The 21,078-nt window shown below is 36.3% G+C and overlaps 1 pseudogene; it reads left to right on the forward strand.

The window, feature by feature from the left end:
• The first annotated feature begins 1,845 nt into the window (after positions 1 to 1,845).
• On the forward strand, positions 1,846 to 2,464 carry LOC148081748 (uncharacterized; annotated as a pseudogene).
• Positions 2,465 to 21,078: the final 18,614 nt, after the last annotated feature.

The raw sequence follows: 21,078 nt of genomic DNA on the forward strand, positions 1-21,078 counted from the left end.
CAGCAGGTGAAAAAAAAGTAAGTAGAAAAAGAGATAATTTAAATGTGTAATACTGACTACAATAACCATAGTCCAATATCTTCAAAAATACAAGTCCAATATCTCAAGAGTCAAAAAACACAGGGGGACTCGAAATAGAACAGAAAATACAAAGGTCAATCATTCATTCCTTCACAGGAAGGAAATCATACAAAAAGGTCCAAATAGGAAGATCCCAAAGAGAAGACTACAAGAAAACTACTTCATTTCACAGGTTGAAGACTGCACTGTTCTGAATACGAATGAGTGCTTGCAAGACAAAATTAATCAAATTTGGTTAAATGAAGTTGGTTGTTTCAAAAAAAGGTAACAGAGAAGCAAACCTCAGACGACAATGATATTTTGACTTGATTATTGTTTTACTGTACAGGGGCAAAAGTGTACTCTGTTTGACTGGATCCCTCCAAAATCAAATTAATTCAATTAAATTGTATTTGAAGGTGCCATTAATATGTGAGAAATGATAACGTGTTGAGACAAAACGTTTTCTTTATTTCTAGTCATAGCTACGACTAGAAGTACATTTGAAAATCCCATGTTTTGTTCAGATAAAATACACCATTCTGTACGCTGATGGCAAGTGAGCCGCGGTTTGAGGGACCACCATTCTTTTGGCACCAAATATATGTCTCTAAGAAACACGCCAATGCATTAACTGGTTATCTTGTGCACACAAACAAACTTGCAACTTCTACAACTTATTCAAGTAGCTCAGCTTTGAAATATTGTATACAAATAATGCACAGTAAATAAGACACTTTTCCTCTCTCAAACATAACATTTTTAAGTTAAGTGCAGAAATACTGTCAGCATTTATTTTTACATAAAAGATATTTGATGTCATAGTGTGTCTCCATGTGTTAATTACATTTATTTGTATTGTGATGCTAGTAAACTTGTTTGTTTCTTTTAATTTCAAGTGAGACGTTTAATTTTTTCCTAAAACAAAAAAGATTTTCAACTTTATAAACACTGTTGACGTTGTACCAATATAGTGAGTGTTAACTAAACCAGTGCAGGCAGCTAATATACTGTTTCTTTTAAAAACAAGTAATCGGTAAAGTAACTAAGCTACTTTTTTTAGTCAGTAATAATTAACTGGTGGCAAAACTACCACAGTTACCATTTCATGGTCCATTGACGCTGTTTTGGTTTGATTAAAAAACACCTCTAACACTCACCCGCCTTGTCCGGTCCTGCAAGTTAGGGTTATTTCTTCTATTATTCATATGATTGCCTGCGTACTCTACAGGTTGCGTGGGGAAGAACAGAAAAACTGAAGGCATGAATATGAATAAAGGCTACCTGTCAGCCTCTTAATGAGGTAAGTGAGTAATGGGCAGCAACATGGCTGTTTGTCAATCCTGGACGTGTAGCACACAACAGCTTTATTTAATCCTACTCTATGTATTGAACCCTACAGCTCCAAACTGTTGCGATCAATAGGAAATATAATCGTTTCCAAGTGCTAGATATTGATTTATATGCACATGCGACTCTCATGGGGCAGCTGCAGAAGCTTATGAGAGAAAATCCTGCTTTATTTAGTGTCTATGAATAATGCATGACAGTATATTACATTGGTGAGGTAAATGGGTTTGTTCCTGAATTATTTTGGTATTAATTTAAGAACAATAGCAACATATTTACTGTATTTCTGTTGTAGTTCTGCCAATGATTCAAATGTGTAAAATAAACCTCATTATACACTCCTGGTTAGTCAGAGATTTGAATGAAAGCCTTTTAACCTTTGAACATGTTGATAGTGTGTAAGTAGTACCAAATATTATCTTATACTATTCATTCATGAATCACCATCGATGGCAACTCAGTCACTCCCTCCGCCTTATCTTCGACTCCACCCTCTCATTCAGACCTCACATAAACCATTTAACCAAAACCTCATTCTTTCACCTCAGCAATATTGCCCGTCTCCGTCCTTCTCTTTCACAATCCACTGCTGAGATCCTCATCCACGCCTTCATTACCTCCAGACTCGACTACTGCAATAGCCTCTTCCCACCTCCACAAACTACAATATATCCAGAACTCTGCTGCCCGTCTGCTCACCCACACCCGCTCCAGAGACCACATCACCACCGTCCTCAAGAACCCTCACTGGCTTCCTATCACACTTCGGATACAGTACAAGGTTCTCCTCATCACCTCCAAGTCCCTCAATAATCCGGCCCCCTCGTATCTCACCGACCTGCTCCACCTCCACTGTCCAACCCGCCGCCTCAGATCCTCCATTGCCAACCTCCTCACTCCCCTTAGGACAACGCACCGAACCCTGGGGGAACGAGCCTTCTCTGCTGCCGCCCCCACACTCTGGAACTCACTGCCTCAACCCATCAGGAACTCTGACTCACTCTAGACTTTCAAATCACTCCTCGAAACTCTGTTTAAATCTGCCTTCTCTTAATAGTCTTCCCTGTCCTTCTGTTAGAAAAACTGTGTGTATGTTTATTCTTAATGTAAACTGTCTTTGTGTTTCCCAAAAAAGCGATAAATAAATTATGTTTATTATTATTGAAATGAAAATAATTAAGAATTGCTGATGTATGCAATTATTTCTTGAATCATATAATTCTATACGGTTGATTAATAATGCACCTTAAACCCACCCTTGTGTTGTCTCTAAAATCAAAGTGAACAACCTCCCTGGCCTCCAGAAATATATACACAGTGGTGGAGGTGGTTCATCTTGACCAAGAAGCAAAGCAAGGGATACCACAAACACATTTGTTTTCGGCCCATCTGAGTCACCTTGACTCAGAGATAACACAAGGGTTAAAAAGAATCAATCAATTTACGATAAGAAGCAATTTCTAAATCGGTAACGATTATTTAAACTAACTGTTTTTTTATTGTTGTTTATGTTGTTGTTGCTGTCAAGTCAAATTTCCATTAAATGGAAAAATGATTTAATGATTTAATATGTTTTATATAAGTTTGATTTACATAATGTTCTATTACAGGTGCCTCCTAACATCCATCAGTCCGCATGGAGATACAATAATTCACAGTGGAATTTTCTTTGGTCAACATGAGGATTTGACCAGATTGCAGCCCTGAGAGTAAAAAAGGAATATGATTTCTGTGCTGGCTGTGAAAAGAGGACATTTATTATTTATCTCCCCACCTTTATTTGAGTGAGTCCAGCAGCATGATGATTCACCCAGCATGGATGTTGTGGATCTCCAAATGGCTTCAGTGGGACTCTCCTGTGCCGCTGGAGCTGTGATAGGACATCAGGAAGATACTGTCATGCCATTTCGTGGATTCTCCTGTTGTTTATAAAAAGGTAATAAAATATTGATTCTGCAATTATAGAGGACTCACTGAAGTGTGACCTGTAAGGACATCCAATCATGTAATTTTATTTAACATTAAATATTTAAAAAAGCTTCATGTTTCATATTTCCAGAGTCTGACTCACCACTGCTTGGTTCAAAAGCAAAGGTTTTTATTTTTAGATATATGGATTTCTTCTGCAGTGATATATGCAACTACTTTTCTTCAATCTGCCATATTTGTTTTAGTAAATGTGGCTGACTCTTGCTTTTTCTTTAGCTCATTTGTTTGCGCCTGGAAAAAAAACAAACAGTCGCCTGCATCAAATGCAAACTAAGCCATTAGGCAGCTCACATTTGCTCCCCAGATATTTATCAAAATGATGGATCCATCTACAATCATACATGATGCCTAGAATAACACGGGCGGACTGCTACTGCGCGTCCAGCCACTAAACCCAGCCTTGGGAGGGGCAATGCTGCTAATCATAATGGACTAACTCATTAACAAGAATTGAGCAGCGTGGGCTCATTAAGTGAGGTAGACGTTATTCCTCTCCCTGGAAAGACTCATTTCTCTGAATGTTGACTGTTGCAAGACGTGGCGGTCCATCCACATGGGTGTGTGTTGTAAGGCAGCATTTCAAAGAAGTAGCAGAAAACCTTTTTTTTTTTCTTGTCAGTAAGACTGACAAGATAATGACGATGATGAATTAAAGGGATGAAATTGTGGGGGAGATGATGGATGAAGTTATGGAATATCGGGTACTTTGTGTCAGCCTGAACTGGAATGATTACCAGTAGATTGTTTAACGGTAAATGTATATTATAGTTTTGTATAATGTGTTTAAAATTGAGCTTTGTCCTCAGGATTGGTCAAAAAGTTGTATTTAGTGAGTAATCTTATTTTAATGTTTTTTATACCTAAGGTTACTAGCCAACTGAACACTCCTACTCCTGAACTCCTGAACACTTGTGTGGCATATAATCTACTCCTACTTAATAATGGGTTCATGATACAGTCTCTTCATTTTGAAAGGTCACAAGATGGCTCGCAAAATGTGAAATGTTTTGATTATGCCAGCTTTCATTGAATGAGTAGATCAGAGCCAATGATTAAAGCAGAGAGTGCTAACTAGTGGCCCTTTAAACAGCTGTTTCACAAGGCCTCAATAATCAACCACCAACACTAGTTGGTTAGTTATTGGTTGAAAAAAGGCAGAGACTTAATAGTGAAACATCACATTTATGTTTTTGTTGAATATATATATATATATAAACCTACATTAAAGAGTTCAATAATAATACTGGTAAAGTAATCTCTAACGTTTCCAGTCACAATCTGAACATTTACTCCGGACTCGCCTAGAAAATAACTCCTCTGAGCATCTAGAACATGTGGTAGGAATAGGATGAGAGAGGTCAGCTAATCTTGCTTACTGACTCTGGCTAAACACACAGGCCAGCCTTTGGGCTTTTTTTTTTTATTACAGCAACACAACCATAATATGTCTTCTCAGATTTTCCTCCTTGCTTGCTTGTCACTGGGGTGCTCATGTACATTGTTGGTAGTGACAAATCTCTAGGGACAAAATAGGTTTTTTGGGGCAAAGTATTCTTCTGAGTTTTTGTAAGCATTTACTCATTAGACATATTGAACTAACAGGCCTGCTATCTTAGAAGTATATTGTGTTTTGACTAAAGTTACCCTCCCGTTGACTGAAATGTCCAAAGAAGCTCCTGTGAGAATATGTGTACTTAAAAAATTTTAAAAATTGACAAAGAAGCAAATATAATCTGATTTACGAAAAGTATGAATCAATTTCAGGCGTTATAATAATAGATTAATTCATCAATTCAGAAACACTATACATTTGCAACTAACAACAGCTCTGTGGTGTGCAACGGCTCAATACTGCATTAGCGTGAACCGTTTTTTCACACCACAGAGCCACACCGAAGGGCAGGAAATTCATTAAGATATAAAAATGAGGCGTCTGTATGTAAAATGAATTGCTCTATTAATTCTGCCTTTCCACTTTTTATATCCGCATCTGCTTTATTGTTCACCAGTTTTCAAGGTTCAAACAAAGAAGTGTCTGCACAGGCGGTGCGTGAACCCTGGCAGCGTGGCTCTTAGCTATTACATTAGCATGGTAGCTCTGATTACATTAAGATGAGACAATTGCTCCACGCAATAATAAATTGAAGAGCGCTTTTGGCTCCTGCCAACACATATTCGAAATATATTATTACGATCTCAAGAGATTTTTGTCACAATTATCAATTAGAAATTGCAGCAATTAACTAAATGGATATTAAATTATTTTAAAAAGTTTTTTTCTTGAGAAAAATGTTTCCCACTTTTCATTGTTACATAAATTTTGCTGAAAGTTAAAGGCAACATTCCCAATTGTCTCTTCCATGAAGGATTATACTACAATCATGTGATGCTGATGCTTGTCTTTATGGTGTAACTCACCCTTTTAATATGGTTAAACACAGATACATTTTATTTATTTAAGTATGTATTTAAACATTTAACAGCCCATATTATGCAAAACTGTTTTTTTGGGGGGTTGTTAATTCGAAATCTTTGCTGCCCCAGCATGCATGTGGAGTATCAAAAAAAACTGTCCATGCATGTTAAGTTAGATACAAACTAGTGAATTCTCTCTGCAGTGAAGCTTCACTCAAGTTTCCAGATTTTTTTTCCTCTCCCTAGAAACCTTTTCTGGCTCTTCTAAGAGAAAATTAAAGCACCCCCAGGCCAAGAAGTAGACACAGTCTCTGGAACCAGCCCTGGGTGTTCCACTAGTTCTCTTCTTATTTGGACATGCCAGGGAAACCTCCAGAGTGAGGTGTACTTCTGGTCATTAGACAATATTTGTGACCACAGACGATAGTAGGAATGGAGATCAGTCTACAGCTGGCTCAACTTTTTTTTTTCTCCATGGCATACTGATGAAGAGACATTTATTGGGGTGGGCGCCCAATATCAGCTTTGCTCTGCTGGATGGCTTAAAATAGACTGCTGGGTATGGTTGAATAAAGGTAGCTTCTTTGTTGAATTTTGAACTTTTTTAGCATTAAAAAGTAGCTGTATTGGGTCTGTGGATACTTGGTAATAAATTGGGAAGATAGGGTCCTGCATCCCTTCCTAGATTTAGCCATATCAGAAACCTGTAATCAAACCGATTAACACTCGGGTCTAATGCCAATTCTAAAGGATAAAACGGGACCCATTTCTGGTTTTGAAACTGACTGATGCTCAATAGCAAATAGGTTGTGAATCATGTTTTCGAAAGCATAAGAAGCTGTTTAACAGAAATGAATTAGAAGCATGCTGTATACCTCAATAGGACTACAATTTTGAACATATTTGAACATTTGGTGAGATCAATCATCTTTTAAGTAGCCGTGATTGACAGGACAGACGAAAGAATGTTAATGTTTCTCCTTGAAAAAAAAAAAAAAGGAAATTCCATCAAATTGTTTCTCCTCAGTGTTGGTTGTCTTGTCTTTGGCTGTTTGGTGGATTAACTTCTCAGTAATCTCTGAAAACAACCTGTTGAACAACAAAGTATAAACACTTTGATCAATGTGCATTGAAGTTGATTGAGCTTAAAAATGTAATCATTTCAAGCTCTTTCTGGCCATTTGAAATTACTCTCCGGTTCTCATTCAGCTCTGAGACCTTAAGTTTAACGTTGTGCTCTGTAAACCAAGAAACCTTAAAAAAAAATATCAAGAGCGGCTACAAAAATACACTGTATAAAAGAAATGTTTTTGACAGGAGAAGAACAGTGATGGCCCCCTACAAGATACAAATAGATTGGGGAGGTCTCGCGCAACACCTAACCATTCATCACACTTGAAATGGTTGGTATTCTATCCCGCTCCGCTTTTAAATGGTCAGAGGGGCGGTCGTGATGTATTTGCTGTTTCCCCCCGGCCTTGTATGTGCAGTGACATGTTTTATTGCTTGCAGACAAGTTTTCAGATCAACCATACATCTTTTCGAAAAAAAAGCTTTTTATCTTTTGCAGGTCTTTGCAGTGCAAAAGTTTACCAAAAATAGTAGCCGTGTCTCATTCCAGGCGTAAGAGTGAACATAGGTGATCTCACTGATACAATAGCCTTAACCTCAAGTGGCATTTTAGAACTTTTAGGGTTTTAAAATCCAAATACAGAACACTGGTGAGTCATTTTGAATGGCATAATTCTCCAATAAAATGTTAATTAAAAATAGTTAACAGGCTTTTGTTGAAAAACACCCCACAGTTGTCAGTCCATCATAGATTAACAAATAATTTCAATTACCGTTCTGCATAAATTGTTTATTTTTCACTTATTCAAGCCTCTCTTTTAATTTCTCTTTGCCCTATTCCTGCCTATGTCTGCAATCACCAGAAGGTAATTGCTTCCCTACGGTGTATTTCAACAGCTCCTTTTTCATTGTACTCTACAAGCCTTTTACCCCGGGCGACTTGTGAGAGTACAGCCTTTTCTTATTGTGTGTTTTGTCTTTTGACCTTCCAGTTTTTTTTATGGCTTTCTGAATATGGCTGCACGTACACAATTTTAGAGGAAGTCGAAAATCATAGGTAATTGAAGACATAAAAAATATTCTTGCAATCCAAACTGTTCCGTTCCAGACTATTCTCTATCATCTATATCACCAGGGGAGTTGCATCTATCAGACAAAGGTCACCATGCAAGTCATCATGAAAAGCTTCATTTTAACTACTTTTAAAAAGAAATGTTTGCTTTTATTAATGAAATTTCAATTAATGTGAATAAAAAAAACGGATTAATCTGTAGAAAATAAATAAACTGGTAAGTGAATCTGCTCACTCTTTCCCAAAGTGTCGCAAACAATATTTGTTTGTTTTTTACATCCTCCAAGAAGCTTCTTTGCAGCAATTTGTTTATACTTTTGTTGGCACTTTACAACATACAACACAGGGATAAATTCTCGCTGAATGCATGGAAACTATGAATGAACACATGCAGAATTATGTACATAACAAAAAAAGGTGTGAAAAAAAAAGTCATAGAAAAATGTGGCTACTTTTGAAGAATCCAGTTAGGATTCTTCAAAAGTAGCCACATTTTTCTATGACTTTTTTGATGACCTTCAAAATCCAGATTTTTTTTTTTTACCTTACAAGTTTGCCTTTTCAGGATTACTTTAGTTAGTTGTGTTTTGCAGAAAGGTTGATACATGGACACCCTAAGAATTACATTTTATGGAAGCCCAGAAGGTGTGGCCAAACATTTGGCCTGTACTAAAAGTTGTGATCATATTTATATGTGTTTTATTTAGGATTTGTTTGAAGTGGGCAACAATAAGAATTATTAATTAAATAGATTTTGATGAATTATTTCTAAAATTTTCTACAGGAATTAACTTCAGAGTCCAAAACACACTAATTATTATGTCCAAATTGTTCTATTCCTTTATTACCACGCTTGCTGGTCTATTTTTTATTATCCTTTTATTGTAAGTGTGATTGCATTTAATTATTTTCTCGTTATACTTTACACAATATCTGTTATAGATATATTTGGTTGGGTTGGGCAGGATTTTCGTTGTGTATATTAATGTATTTCAAGGCCTCTAAACAGTCAAGAACATCATATCAAAAAATTGGGTCGCCAATTCAGTAATTATATAAACCTTTCGCAACATAAGCTTCATATTTATTCTAATTCTCCTTTTATGTCGACAAAATATCCACCAAATTCAGACACCAGGTTCAAATACTGCATAATTCATACAAAATGATGGTACTGTGATAGCATTACTTCACAAAATTGCTTCAAAACAAGTTTTACGTCACAGCAATATTCTCTTCTGCTCTCGGTGGACCTGGTGATTTTATTTTTACGGAGACATTTTGTAAATCCTGGTGCATCTCAAAACCCCCAAATTGACGGATTCACAGCGGCAAGATTTATCATCTCATCTTTTGTCTACAAGAAGGGTCCCAGGCAGACCAATAAAAGTGTGTGCCCAAGGTCAAACTCGGCAATTTTGTGAGTAAAATAGAGGTTGAGCAACTGTCATGATATCTGCCAACCAAGCCATCCCTGTGAAGTCCTAGAAGCGGGACAACGTGAGGTCATACAGATATAAAACAGATAAAACAGCCTTTTTCTGTTTTTCCCTTTTGCTTGAAGGAGTTATTCTTGCATAGGGAGAGACAAATTGATAATTGCATGCAATTACATTACGTCCTCAGCAGAAGTAATAATATAGAATGAGCCAAACAATCGACTTCATGGACAGGGCTCACAACGCCTAGAGCCACCTGTACACTAATGTACCACTACTACTAGTAACTCATTTTAATATCCATACATTGTTTTCAGTTATCCTTTTTAATAAAGTGTAATATATGTTTTTGTTTACATAGTATTTACATTCCGACCATTTCCCACCTGTGGATAATTACTGTCGCACTTCCTGGTTTGAAAGCTCAGTCCACAGCAGCAGCCACATTAGAGATGTGCATTAAGTCTGTATGGAAATGGAATTCGCCTTTGGCTACAATAGACATGTCACTTCGGTAATGCAAAGGATGTGGCTTGTTCAGCTTTGGCTGTCTGTGTGTCTCCTCACTGCCTGTAGGGATTATTGTTGGTGAGAACAAAAGTTAAAAAAAAGTTCTAAAAAGACTCTACAGTTTTCCCTTTTAACGATAACAAACCCGAGGCAAAGCCACTTTCCCCTCGATGTTGTTTGCTGCAATTATTTTATCGATTGTCTATTGTCAGGTATCAGCAGGTCAGCAGAGGTCATAACTTTGACTGTTTTGCTTAAGTCATTGATTGTTGTCTGTTAGGCCAATGGTTTAAGTTCAGCCTATATACAGAATAAAGATAATATAGTCAGTCAGGACCTGCCACAATATATGGTTTAGAGACAATAACACAAAAACAAAAACAAGAGTTGAAAAATGCTCTGGGTGTATATCGTTTATCGAAGGGACATCCCACACACCAGATATCTTCAGGAGACTTAAAAGGTTTTAGAAAATATTCTAAAAGACTATTAGCTCACATCTTAAGACATTTTTGGTCATAGACTAGTCTCAGACTAAGGATTTTATAAAGACTGAATCTTGTAATCTTAACAAAAATACAACACGGGTATTCATCATTTATTATCGTTTTTATTAGTCATATTTTTTGTAATAATTTAAACACAGTACTGTTATATATGATATATGATCTTTTACATTTTTTATATTTTCAGTAAGAAATAAAAATACATAACAGATATTCCCTTTTTTTTATATACAGCAGCTGTTTCTTGTCCATCTTTTGGCCTGATGCTTGCCGATGCTTGTTTTTTTCTATGTCCATGCTTGTTATTATGAAGGTCTTTTTTCCTGTTACCTCTTTGTCAGTGCTTATATATTGGTTGTTGATCGTCTTATGTCTCGCCAAAACATCAAAACACGTTTGATATTTTTGGAACATCTGGGGAAAGACTGGCACGAAATGAGGTCACTTCAGCTTTAAAGACTGGGAATGACGGAAGCTCTAAAGACGTCCGTTCTCTTCCGGGGAAAGTGACGATTATTTGGTGTAAGCCCAGTATAACATGAGAATTTCTACAAGAAAGTTAGGAAGGCAATATGGTTTGAACTCATGGACAGGTTTCTGGTAAATCAAAAGCATAGAGATATCTAATGACTTCCATTGATGTTAGGAAAAAAAAGGTTATGAAGGGGAAATATGTGACCAAGGAGGGTCATCAACATAGGTTCGCAACTAAACTTGATTAAGTCACTAGACAGTACATTTAAACACTTGGGCCTAGGCTATTGAACAATTGTATGTGTAAGATGTCTAACTGATACTGATTTTGAACTCAGGAATTTGATTATGTTAAACATGTTCAAATCTTAAAGATAATGGCTGATATTATTTCTCATGAAGTCTCAAATATTGTTTGACTATCACTGGTTTGTGGTGATTTGGGGTTGAGCGTTTCTAATCTTTGTAGATGATGAGGTGCCTCCTCCTCAGAGTTTAACACCATGGTTCTCAGTCATTTTATAATTCACCCTCCACCTTTTGAGATCCTTCCGTCCCAAGTGAGTGATGGGGGGAGTGTGATATCGACAAACAGATGGCCACAGCGTCTTCAATCACGAGGATGCTTCATCAGTCCTTTCTGTAAAAAAAGAGTGATGAATGTGGTGGGATATCAACTGAGGGTATCTACAGAGTCTTCAGTCATGTGGATGCAAGAGGTTGCTTTGTCCCTTAAAGGAAAAGCTCAAATGCTCTCGATATTCCTTCACCATTAATCATGAGCTGGTGAAAAAGAAAAGAAGGGGTCAAGAGAAGCTTCTGGTAGAATCACTGCATATTGCAAAAGAGAGAAACAAATTGAAGGAGCTCTTGCATTTAGCCAAGAGACCAGCTCCCCAGAGAGTTGTTCTGAGAAACCACTAGGAAACCAGGAATTGGAGGATGAACTGGTTGAGAATTCTGAGGTTCTTTTCTGTAACAGCTGTTACTCCTGATAAGCCATAATAATAAAAATAGACAAGAGAAAATGCACAAATATCTGAATGATACATCAATGAAGCTAAAACTTTGTGGCAAGTTAGGGTTGCAGTGCAGCGACTAAAACCAAGAGATATTATTCATCATTAGAACTTCCCAAAAATGGAGGGCTGAACATCACACCAACTATTTTGAGCTTCTCCCAAATGAGTTCACTTCTCACAAAGCTTCTATTATTGTTATTTTATATGAACTGTTTTTATACAGTAATTACCATCATTAAAATGTAATAAAACTGTTCTAAGAAATGATCGGAAGAGAGTCTGATATAAGGAGCATTCGAAAAGCTCTCTAGTTCTATTCTGGCACCTCCAGTGTTGCTGACATATGAAGGGCTCATACATTATGAAGAATACTGTTTAACAATCCCTTATCATGCATTTAAAAATATTTCCCTCAAGCCTGTTTATTGTTTGATATTCTATTCTTGACTTGTCGAAGTAAACTTTAACCGAATATCCCAAAGGATTTATTTATTTTTCACTCTTTCTTCACCTGAAGATTTACAGCTGACAAGTTGTCCAGCTGTTTTATATATGAAGACTGGAGAGAGAAAACAAAGGCGGCCGAAGTGACAGTAATTTTGAGAAAGAGAGGGTTTCCAGTCAGAGGAGGAAAAGAAAACTTGGCATATCAACCAGCTGCAGTGCAGTCAGGTCTGTCGAGGCTTCTGTCAAAACAGAAATTGCTATGTCTGCCTCGTCCATGATTGATGTTTCCCTCTGTGACTGTTGGATGTCACCACAAAGTGACAGATGCTAAGAAAATCAAGTTGGTTTTATTCTCGGATTTACAAAGTCTTGATGTCTATTGTACGGATATAAACTGGGCCATAAATTAATCACAATTATTGAAAAACAATGTAAACACTAACTAAAACTCTACTTATACCAGTTCGGTTTTTCGATACAAGCCGACAGGTTTCATTGATCTTAAAGCTGTATCCATAAGTGTTTGTTGACATGAACAGTACATACTATTTCGATATAGGGTTTTCTTTTGTTTAGTAAAAACAGTGTTTTGATATATTAATGGCCTCCAAAACAGATACAAATAAGGCAAATAAATTGATGAAAAATTAAAATAAGGCAAATACATAATAAAGTAATAAAGTGTTGGATAATTCGGTTTAAGGAAAAAGTGCAAATGTGCTTTCTCTACTGAATGGTTTTTAAGCGTAAATCGTTATAACATCAAGCAGTCCGTCTGCAGTAATTTGAGGAAAAAATAAAACTCATTATTCTTAACCATATAATGATGCTTAGCAAAGTGTTTTTCCATCTTGACAAAGTGGCCACGGGTGCAAAGAGAAATTGCTCTGAAAAATACCAGTATTCCAAAAAAATATATACTTTATAAAAAATGAAAAAAAAGCCATCATCTGAGCTAGGCTCGATCATGGGAAGTGTGAATGTCAGTGACTTTCATTAAAGTCTCTATTGAGCAAGTTTAGTGCTTTAATAATTTATGGGATGCATACAAATGTTTCCATTGAATACATTATTGAGGACAGTGGTGGAATAAGAAGTGGCACAACACCCAGCGACAAATCCATGGTTGCTGGATCCAAGCTTTTGCAGTTAATGAAGTCAAGGCTGAGTAATCTTACAACTCCATATGTTGGCTTGACATGTAGAAGTTTTCTTAGTGATGCATAACATTATCTTTATTATTCATCTTTTATCAATTATTTTAAAAGCGTCCGTATTCATTTTTATTTTACAGATGTGTAACTTTCATGTTAGGATGGGCGTCTTTTTTCACCTTAGGAGGCATTACTTTTGCAAACTTTCACATAAGATTAAGGATGTTTGGATGAGTAACACATGTTAGGATGAGTAACTATTCATGTTAGGGCGAGTAACTTCACATTAGGATGAGTAACGATCAAAATAGTGAGAGAAAATTTCATGTCAGGACGAGTACCTTTCACGCCTTGACTAGTTACTTCCACGTACGGACGAGTTACTTTCAAATTTTGACTAGTAACTTGTGACAAGTGGGGGCTCGTCCGGGAAAAAAAACAACTTATCATTCTTCTGCTTCTTGACGGGTGGACAGCAGTGCAGTGGGACCTGCTACTGATGCAAGTGGTCCAAACTTTCCAGAGGAAGGAGATGAGATAGCCTTAGCTTCAGATGAGATTTTGAGGGGTTGTTTAAAAAACTCCCAGACGTTGCGAAATCTTGATGTTTTGGTCGACCATATAGGATCGGAACAAGGTAGTCAGTTGGTAACACTAACTGAAAAATAGACTGCTCGAGAGGTTTTCGAATGCTCCATACATCAGAATTAACAGTATCCGTCTTTGTTTTCGGATGCACCCAGGCAAACACATTTAATCAAACATGACATAGACATTGAAGACAAGAAGCCCAACCATAACCTCTTGGAATTCTGACAGTCTCCCTTTTCGGAGTGGTTACATCTCTAAACTGTCACAGGATGACCTATAAGCTGGCTAGGACAGGTACAATCATTATTTTAGTCAAAAGTATTTTAAAGAGAGATATCCCTTTCTAGATTTAGCGGAGAGGTGCACTGGCGTTGTGCCACGCGGTTAATGTTGATGATGCTCAAGGTACATGAAGGTAGCAGCTGCTTTTGATGCAGGGACACTAGAATACACATTCAGGTCGACCGTCACCGTCCATCAGTGCTTACAAAACAACTGACTCCTCAAATAAGCCAGTTATCTATATCTGCAATATAGTACGTCACACGGACGTGAAACTTTCTCATTCAGGCATGTAACGTTCTCGTCCTAATCCGGATGAGAAAATCTTCCCCCTTTTTTTTAATTCCTCTTAAGGATCTCTGTGAAATCTAAACATTGCGATAAATATCTGTAAATAGAAATGGAGGAATTTGACAAATATCACTGAAAGTTTTTATATTGCTTTCCCGTTTTTTTTTTTTTTTAACAAAATAACAGAGTATTTCAACCTTTCGGGCACACATTGAAGGACGTGAAATACCACAATGACATGAGATAAGAATTAGTCAAGACGGCAGCTGCTGAGCATCAGCAGTTACTCAAAGACCTGTCAGAATGTACGTCAGCCGTCTTGGAACAAAACTGTCAAGAAGCAATCATAACAGTAGCAACTTGCTACGGGTATTGAGCATCCATTACTCAGAGGTTCAGTGCTATTCTACTTCTGGGAACAAGTTTGTCAAAGTTTTAGAAATAGTGTTGTTTTTTCTAAAATGCTGTAGGGGAAGAAACTGAGATCCAGTATTTTGCATGTGGTAAATGCCAATATGAAGACAGAATGGGGATATTGATGTCTTCTGTGCAATAAAAAGCATAAAAAAACAAGTATATAGTCAGGATGCTTATGTCACTTCTCCATGTGAGGTATGCTAGACAGACTAGCCCTTGTGTTCTCAGGGTCAAGGTTACCCGAAGGCCTGGTGAATGACCTCCCGAAAGACATATGCAGTGGGCTGGGAAGGTGATCTGATAAAATCAAAATTTAAAAACAAATACTTTATGGGGTAAGGACTACACATTAGGTTGCAATTTTGAAAGTGGATGAATACCTTTAGATATTCCTAAAGTTCCAGCAGATTTGTTTGTAAAAGAGATTGAGTCAATAGTCAAGAGAGAAATACATCTTTACAAAGTATCTTATACAAGAAACTGACCAAATTGCATTATAAGGTTTGATCTACACACAGGCACACAAACACACAGTTCAACCAAAAAAAAAAATGTAATGAATATGTCCATGGGAAACCAGCTGTGGCTTTGACAATAAAGAGGTATTGAGATTCTCTTCCTTTTGTAATCACAAACGTTTATCACAGCAGCCAGTTTTCAATACTCATTAGAGAAGATTTGAGACTGTGCTTCACTTGATGACTTTATTGACTTCCATTCCTCGTGTCCGCTGCAGGGAATCTCTTCTAATCTATGCCCAGATCTGCAACCTGGCTTTCAATAGCATCAACTACAGTTTTTTTTTATTTGTTTTTCTTTTCTTTTTTTTTTCCATCTCTCCCACTCTTTGTCTCGCACTAAATTTATCCAGGAGCTTTTGTAAAGCACATTGATCTTTCTGACTTTTGCTTTTAATCTGTTTTTCTACAACACTGAGAAAAGCTGATCAAAAGGCTGATAGTGTCTTTCAAGCATGTTTTTCATTCCTCACTTTTATTGTTAACAGAACAAATCAATGAGTTGATGCTTATTTTGGACAGCAGCACAAACAAGTATATATGTTGATGTGCAATGACAACAGTCTGTGATGTGTTTTATTCAACTAAATTATTCAATTCAATGTAAATTAATCAACATTAGCATACCATACTGGGCTTGGGTTATCTACTACAATACATGACCCATGCTGGCAACAAAGTATTTGTTACTTATAAAGCAAGTTGATTTGCTTTTGGTATAAGAATAAAACTTTTCTATGTGTTCATGTTTTCAAAAAAAAAAATTGAAGTGTGTCAGAGTGTAGATTTGAGGCTATGAGAAATATATTGGTTTTATTTGTACTCTTACTTTATTCATACTCACCAAAGGAATTACATTTAAAAATCTCTACTACTCTAAAACGTCCTTATCATGTTAACAGGAACAAGCACAATTCAGCCATGATAAAAAAGATATTTGAAAATTATTAGGTCCGGAGTTTATGCTTGATTACATCTATAATATCCAACGTGTCATTTCAAAAACATGTACATTTACTTTTTTCTTGTGGGAATAAAACGACTGTACCCATTCTACATGTTCACAAACTACCACTCTCCTGTCCTCTTGGTAGTTGCGGGTTGTACTGTACTTTATTGGCTTTTGATTTAGGGAGACAATAATAACTCTATCCTGTGTTCCTTTAGAACACAACCTGTTGTCTACAAAAAAATTAGGGATTTAAAAGCTTCTCTCAACTCAAGCTTCTTTTCATTTGGACTATTATTAAAATGAAATGTAAGCTTCTTTTATAGGTCATCTCCATTACTAACAATGGGATATTTAAACATTTAATGACTGCCTTATTACCATTAGTGGGTTGTGTGCCAAATGTGCAGATTGTGCAGATTCTGGAGATCTAAGTGAAAGAGTTAGAAAGGCGCCAGCATGTAGCCTGCAGCTTTTCTTCAGCTAGCTCATTTTAGTTTCTCAGAGACCAATTTGCTTTAATGCAATGAAGTAGGCATCTGCATTAAAACAACATTAATTTCTCTTATTTTGATTGTGCATTTTGAGAGGACGACACTCATTTCTCCAGGGCGAGACTAACCTTCCAAAATAACATTTAGGGAATTGAAGCAGACGGCAGCTTGCTCGGATTAAGTTGCTGATGCATCCAACTCCTTGCTTTAAAATTGCTGTATTTGAACAGAGAATAGGAGCAGTGGATATGTCGTCTGATGCAGCCATACACCTAGATTAAGTAAAAATCCCACCTGATTTACCAGTATCTAGAGTATATTTATGAAGGGCACTTCAGTCCGCTTGTCATCCTCTTGCGGTGTGACATTTGGCTTACAAAGCTTTTTTGGTGCTCAAAATGACCATCATGAACTGCTTTCTGAACTATGGCTGATTTTGAATTTTTTACCCAATTTGTTCAAAAAAGTTGAAAACCGCTGTGCGATAACTTCTCCCTGATTATTTGTAATACTACAATTTTGTAATTTTAGACAATTTTTTCCTTCAAAGGAATGTTTTAAGTTAATAAGAGATGTGGGTCAAATATTTAATGTAAAAACCCAAACTCTCCTGACTCACATGTTTCAAATGTTGAAGTCTTTCTCTGCAAGATGCAGTAAGTACACTGAACAAAATTATAGATGCTTTAGATTATAGATGGGTTATGTTATTATAGATTATAGATGTTATAGATAACAGTTTTGTTTTTGCTCCCATTTTTTTATGAGATTTACTAAAAGATCTAAAATAACAAAATAACAATTTTCCTCTCAAAACAATAACCTTTCAAATGTTTTGAATAGGTGTATACAACAGCGTGTTCCAGTTCGTCACAATATGTAGATACTTCACACAGTCATTGAAGAGGACCAACATACCACAGACCACAATCAACAACCTGATCAACTCTATGCGAAGAAGATGTGTTGCATCAGATACTGACTTATTTTCTGGGTCCCAAGACACACCTGTGCAATAATCAAGTTGTCCAATCGGCATTGTGATATGCAACACCTGTGAGGTGGGATGGATCATCTCAGCAAAGGCGAAGCACCCACTACCACACGGTTCGAGAGAAATGGTTATTTGTGTATTTAAAACATTTTTTAGAGTTCATCTTATAAAAAATGGGAGCAAAAAAAAAAGGGTTGCATTTCTATATATTTTTTCAGCAAACAAGAGGTTACGAGAGCTAGGTGTATTATGGTATAAGAAGTATGTAAGTAATTCATAATTATTTGTAAAGCCCTTTTTTTTTTTTTACAAAGTATTAAACAACAAAACAATAAAAAAGTTTAAAAAAATCGTACAAATTCCAAGGCCAAGACAACACAGTGGCAAACATAACATAGGTGTTAAGATGATTCTTGAAGGAATAAGTAGATCCATCAACACAACAGCCTGGAAGGGGCTTAAGAGTATTTTATATACATATCTTTATTAAAAGAGAGTTTTGTACAAACAGACACATACTTATGAGTCCAATAGAGAACAAAGATCCTTTTAAGAGACATTTAAAGCAACTTACAGCTGTTTAAATGGAATCCATGAGATTTATCTTAAATATATCTTAAGAACATTTAGGCACATATTTTATAAACTACTGAACTACTTCCTGCCCGTAAACCACTTTTTTGGCTTTAGAACTGAGTTCAAGCAACAGCTGCGTTAGGCTGATATGATGCATTCAAAGGAATATTGAAGTCTACTATCGCATATTCTCTTTGCAGACCTGATTCCAGAATGTAGGACAACAATGTTGTATTCCTTTTTAAGGAGATCCCCCACCGAGAATGTGAGACAATGCTTTTTGTCTTCTGCCTGCACCATTCCATCAGAAAACCGGTCTCACCTAATATGCTATAAGTGCTGCTATAATGATGTGGGCACAGGCGATTGGTTTTCCCTGGGCTCCCTCCTGGTACAAACGTAATTGACAATTAACCCCCTGTTGTCCTTGAGCCGTTCTGTACTCCCCGCTAGTTTTTTTGTTTTTTTTAGATTATATTACCTTATCTCAGAAAATACTTTCATGTTATGAACTATAACACATGAATGAGTTCATGATTGACTGCACTGAAACATCTTTTGAAACACACAGACCTTTTACTTTTCCATGGACAAATATATATTTCAGACACACAATAAGTACCTTCAAGAAACTTACATTAAGATAGATTTACACAATACACCATCCGGAATAGTCTAGAAAGTCAGTGGTAAATTCTCACTTTTATCATGGAAAGTCAGCGACATGAAACCTAGTTATTATTTGTCATGGAATTTGAATAGTCTATTTAATACATGTTTTCTTTTTTTTAATTTCCATTACATGATAAAGGCATGTTGGAAAGATAAACCCCTTTATTGCATTATGAGTCCAGGAATTTCTGAGTCAAGACAAGCTAAACCCTTGACCTTATTAACTTTTATTAAACCACTACAAATGTCAATGCTCCAGTTGATGTTGACTTACACACTCAAAACCATTAAATACATGAATTGTTGTCACAGTTGAGCCGCATTTTCTCCATCACTGATCAATAGAAATTTTCTTAAATCATGTTTTGCACTTTGTTAAAATCATGTTTAACTAGAAATGTAGTTCTATTTCTAACAACCAAAAGTTTTATCTTAACTCAGCTCTATTGGTTGGTTATCCTGAGTATAGATTGAATTGTTCTGAAATGTGTTAAAGTGAATTCAACTTTAATCAATAACTTGTTTTTTCTTCTTTCCTGTTTCCATTACACCTGTTTTAAGAAAAAAATATCAGGGATCAAGCTGCCGCAAATATGAAAACACGAACCTACAGTAATCATTGAAACTCTAAACTTTCATTTGAAATATACAAATATATATTAACTGATAAAATGTATATTTTCCTTACCAGTAACTAAGGATTTCCTGCTACAGTCTTCATAATTTGAATCAAGCAGGTAACAATTATACAGCAGGTTTTCCGCTGCACTTCATAAAGGGAAGCATTGTGAGTTTTGTTAATGAATGATTCATTGGAAGCTTTGACAACACCATCTGTTTATTGCATCAAAAGCTTCTTTCGACAACAGCTTTGATTCTTTCTCTTCACTGCGATGTCTGAAATGTAGTTTGGAGTTCTAGCAAAGTCTTGGACGGACTCCAGTAACACTAAAATTCAGCCTGGAGGGTATTCACTTTCGCAAAATCTTAGCAGCGTATCATGCCGTCCTCAAAGATCTTCACTGGCTCACACTAAAGTCAAGCATCAAATATGGAATCCTCAAGCTCACTTGCCCTCACCATGATGTCTCTCAAACATCCTCCACGAATATGCACCATCACACAATCTCAGTACTAAAAAAAAGAAAAATCAGGTAACCAGACTCTAGTCTCTGAACCTTCTGGGAACTATTCCTGGGAGCACATCATAAAAAATGCATTTCCTCAAACTCTTTCAGCACCATCTATTCACTGCTGGCTGCAACCTGAAATAGACTACTCCGGACCAGGTTTATCATCAGCTTACAGTGGATTTGTGTCCAAGATCAGTTGAAAATCAAGTATATTTCAAGTAAAATATGTCATTTTTTAAACATACATGGTGTGTGACGAGAGACACTTAATAACAAGGATGAAGCATAAAGTAAGAAAGATATATATTTTGTAATCCAACATGGATCATGTCTAGAAATACAATCAACGCACCTTTCAAAACACACAAGGACACCATGGTTTTAAAAAGTCAAAAAGAGAAGTTTTAAAAGATGTGCAAAAGTTTTTTTTGTATTTGGAACTACAAAACATTAAAACTACAAAACAAGAATTACAGTGAATACACCACTTAAAAAAATCAACAGTCCAAATAAAAAATAAAAATTAATTATGTAACAAAGGACTCAACTATGACTGGCTGCAACTTAAAATACAACTTAAAAGCAACAAACACACATGGAAAAAGTAGAGAATAAAAAAAAATCTAGGAACCTGAAATATGAAAACAATACC

The sequence above is a fragment of the Callionymus lyra genome, chromosome 4 (assembly GCF_982586985.1).
Source record: "Callionymus lyra chromosome 4, fCalLyr1.hap1.1, whole genome shotgun sequence".
NCBI lineage: Eukaryota > Metazoa > Chordata > Actinopteri > Syngnathiformes > Callionymidae > Callionymus > Callionymus lyra.